This window comes from Myotis brandtii, unplaced genomic scaffold (assembly GCF_000412655.1).
Source record: "Myotis brandtii unplaced genomic scaffold, ASM41265v1 scaffold230, whole genome shotgun sequence".
Lineage (NCBI taxonomy): Eukaryota > Metazoa > Chordata > Mammalia > Chiroptera > Vespertilionidae > Myotis > Myotis brandtii.
This window is the reverse complement of record NW_005358650.1, coordinates 5,831,533-5,835,794: the sequence shown is the minus strand read 5'-3', so window position 1 is coordinate 5,835,794 and position 4,262 is coordinate 5,831,533. Positions and strand designations below refer to the sequence as shown.

General features: G+C 44.5%; 1 long non-coding RNA gene across 1 annotated transcript in view; it reads left to right on the top strand.

The window, feature by feature from the left end:
- Nucleotides 1–18: 18 nt before the first annotated feature.
- LOC106726145 overlaps nt 19–4,262 on the top strand; it is a 19,934-nt gene continuing 15,690 nt past the window's right edge. Inside the window, exon 1 of the long non-coding RNA XR_001362171.1 lies at nt 19–452. This is a non-coding gene — a long non-coding RNA (uncharacterized LOC106726145). The remainder of the gene's footprint in view (nt 453–4,262) is intronic.

The window sequence follows — 4,262 nt, the reverse complement described above, 5'->3', positions numbered from 1 at the left end:
GCCCTGGGGAGACCTCGGGCAGCTCTCGTCACTGCGAGGCAGCGCCGCTGGAGTTGAGGCCCTCGGAGGCTGGCTTCCAGGCGCCCGCTGCCCACGTTCCACGGGGGCTGACCCGTCTCCCCAGCGCCCTGTCGCTGTTCAGGTTTCCCGTCCTTGAAGACCCGGTCCTCGCGTGCCTTGGACGGGAACTCTGGAGCTGTAGGAAAAAAAGAGGAGAAATGAGTTCCAAAATCTGTTCAGACTCATCTCTTCTTCCGTTGCTTTTGGTGGCTTCCCGGCGAACCCGGAGGGGGCAGCAGGCTGCCAGAGCACGCGCCAGGCCGGGGTAGACATCCGACTACAGGATCTGTGCGGGAAGCCTGCGAAGTGACGCGTAGGCCAGGTGTTAATGTATTGCCTTCAAATTCACCCTTTTTTGACTGTGCTGTGTAAATGCATCTGGGCCTTTTAAAGTAAGTTTCCCTTTGCCAGCAAGGGCTGAAGCTGTGTCAGTAGAGGGTGCTGAGGAGACAGTACAGGAAAGAAGTGGGGGTGGGGGTGCTACCCGGGTTTGGTGTATTGGTAGGCAAACCCTTGCAGCCTGCCTGACTTGCTCTTATGCCGAGCCAGCCGTTTCCTCCCGCGTCCCCAGCTCGGGTGCTTTTGTAGTGTCTAGCAGCGGTTCTCAACCTGGGGGTCGAACGACCCTTTCACAGGGGTCGCCTAAGACCATCGGAAAACACATATATAATTACATATTGTTTTTGTGATTAATCACTATGCTTTAATTATGTTCAATTTGTAACCATGAAATTGGGGGTCACCACAACATGAGGAACTGTATTAAAGGGTTGCGACATTAGGAAGGTTGAGAACCACTTTACTAAAGTGAGACTCCATAACCACCTGTTGCCACAAAAGCCGGCGCCGGTGAAAAAGGAAGGCGATTTGCTCAGGTGTCGGCTACCTGAGAAGATGTCAAGGTCCTATCTCAAAGGCCATCCTAACATCTCAGTGCAGACAGAGGTTTTTATAAGGAGGGAAAGGGAAAATGGAACAGAGATGGAGGGAAGGGGGGTGAAAAGCTCTCCGTGTGCAGAGCAGCACAGCCCATTCTGATCAGGGCCTAGAAACTGGCCCAGTGAAGGTCTGGCGGGCCGCCTCCTGGTTTCTGTAATCCTGAAGGTCACCTGTTACCATTGAAGGTCAGATTCTCCTAGAGCTGGGACGACGGGAGGTCGGAGTCTGTATCTTCTGAAGTTAGGTCCTAGGATTCCGATTCAAACATTTTGTTTATCTATAAGCTACGTATTAGTCAGAATCAGCACTTAGAGAAGCAATGTCAAAAGAATGGAGGTTTATAATTTCACACTGTTACAACACTCCCCCATGAAGAGCTTTCCAGGCATGCTAGGGACAGGCTTTGAAGCAAGTTCCAGAGGGCAGCTTTTCAACAAGTTGTGCGGGTGTGACACCTTAGTGAGTTCTCTGCCATTCAGTGAACCAGGCTGTTCCCTTTCCAGTGAAGGCTGGCTCTTAGCCTGGGGAGGGAGGGAGGGAGGGAGGCCTGGGGGAGTTCTCTTTTGGGGAACTCTCTCTCTCAGCTCAAAGATTAGTTTAAGGTTAGCTCCTTGTAACTGTTAATTTCTATATTTTGTATGGTTCTCTTTTTCACTAGTGAATGCCTCGTTACTCTAACCCCCTATTATAGTTAATACTTATAAGCTTTTTATTTTTATTACGCTTTACCTGTAGCCACTAGCTTGCTTGGTTGATTGAAGGCAACTTGGACTCAATGATGACCTGGAGTTTGTGAGGTTGAGATATCAGAGCTTCCTGATATAATGTGGAACAGGGAATCCAAAGGCTTTGGGAAATGTTATACTGGACTTATCATATTCAAACTGCATCCCCATTGCCCATCTGTTCCATGCAAAGGTCTATAAGACATTCCCTTCACTGAAGAATGAGAAATTAGTGAGGGAAAGATATGCACCTTTGAAAATTTCTGTGATGTTCCCCTCTGTAGGCCATGTATGACTATAGAGGATGCAATTACTGAGATGGGCTCCTTAATTTCAATGGGAATGACAGGATCCAGAGTAGTGACAGTACATTGCAGACAAGGAAATACACAGATTTTTAAGGTTTACTAGGCACTGGCTCTGAATTGATGCCAATTCCTGGGGATGTAAATGAAGTCTTCGCTCGTGTTCAGCTCACAGGAGGTTGTTAGTTCAGTTGATTCACATAGCCACGGTGTGGTTAGTTTCTCAGTTCTAGAACTGACAATACACCAACATTAGCTTTCTTACCCATGGGTTGAGGTCCATTACAGTACAAAGAGCTAAGTGGAAGCTCCTGGAACTTTCACTTCCTTACAAGATAGTAAACCAGAAGCAATTAATGCCTCCATAAAAGACTTACCAGCTTGGCCAGTGCAAAAGACATATAGATCTTGGAGGTGACTGTGGACTATTATCAACTTAATCAGGAGGTAATTCCAACTGCAGCTGCTGTTTCAAATGCAGTATTTTTACTGGAACACAGTACCTGGCAATTGTTATATAACTATTGACTTGGCTAATGCTATCTTCTTCATACTTATTTATAAAAACCACAAGAACCTGTTGGATTTTACCTAATGGGGTCAACAGTGTGCCTTCACAGTATTTCCTCAGTGGTATAATTAGTTCTCCTTAATATCATCTACAAAGATGTTGATTGTCCTGACATTCCACAAAACACCACATCAGTTCATTTTGGTTGTTCATAATGACAACATTGTGCTGATTGAATCTGATGAGCAGGAAATAGCAAGGATTTTAGATGCCTTGGTAAGATATATTTGAACTAGAGGGAAGAAGATAGTAATCATGAATATGATGTGACAACTGTTAAGTGGTCCTGGCAAAGCCCACACCTCAGGAATGGGATAAGATGGTACACACAATATAAGGAAATAGCCATTGAGAGAGGAATACAAGCAAATGGTGTGGGTTAGAAATGATGAGAATGGGTAAGAAGAGTGAAGTGATTGCCACACATTGGTCATACCAATCATGTGGCTATGCTAGGGAAGCAACAATCCAGATCATAGAAAAGGAACACCCTAAACCCAGGGAAGTCAGGAGTTGGGGGAACAATTATTTTCTCCTTTTTGCTCTTACCTTTAGGACACTTGGCCTGGCATCTCAGGATGCTTTAGTAGCTATAAATCCCCATTATTAACTACATCCTAGGCCTTTAGGACTTGGGTCCTTACTCCTTAGATCTTAAACTAAAGACTGTTGACCTTACAAGTGGATGACCTTCACCCAAGATGACAACAAGTTTAATTTTCTGGACATTAATATGTCCCCCTAGCCTAATATTATTGTCAGTCCCCATGGTCTCTCTCTACCTTCTAAGAAAAAAACAAACTTTTCTTAGATCATAGCTACTCTCTGAATTTAATTGATTGCTGTATCTATCACTCCCTTCTGACCCTACTAACAAAAACTTAACAGCTGTTCCTTTGAAAACTGAAGAATCAAACATTGACCCCCATGTCAGCAAAATGCTGTTGCTGAAGTAACTACAAACCTATTAGCAGAATACAGTTCACCTGGGGCCATCGTACTATAATGGCAAGGCAAGCTGGCTCTGATAGGCAGATTGTTTCTTCCAAAGCACTCCAGCCTGCTATGCAGAAATTATTTAGTTCCTATCAAGGAAAACTCCTGATGTCCATCACCAGGGACACAAAATTGACTCACTCCTTGTAATAAATGATACTTAATACTCCTAATACAGTTTATGCCCCTAATAGAGTACTACTTGTTATGTGGACATCAGGCCTATACTTGCCTGACAAACAAACCAGTCTAAACCAGTGGTTCTCAACCTTGGCTGCACATTAAAATCACCTGGGAATCTTTTTAAAATCCTGATTTTTGGGACTCATCCTCCGGAAATTCTGTTTCTTTGTTACTAATGTTGTGGCCCCACCCCCTAACAAAGGAAGGTCAAGGGGTAGAGTTACTAAGAGACAGCCACCACATAACTATACATGTCTTAACATAGGCCAGACAGACAAGTCTGACCAGAGTCTTGTTGGAATGCCCTGCAATTTCTCCTTGACCAGGGAGAGATAAGCTTCTTGTGAGGGGCTTTATTGCAGAAGACTGCCATAAAATTTATTCTCATCCATCTCCTTAGTTGAGCACAGGACTTTCCATCTTATTCCACCCCCCTTCAAATACAGCTACAAGCTATATATATATAATATATATACAAGCTAT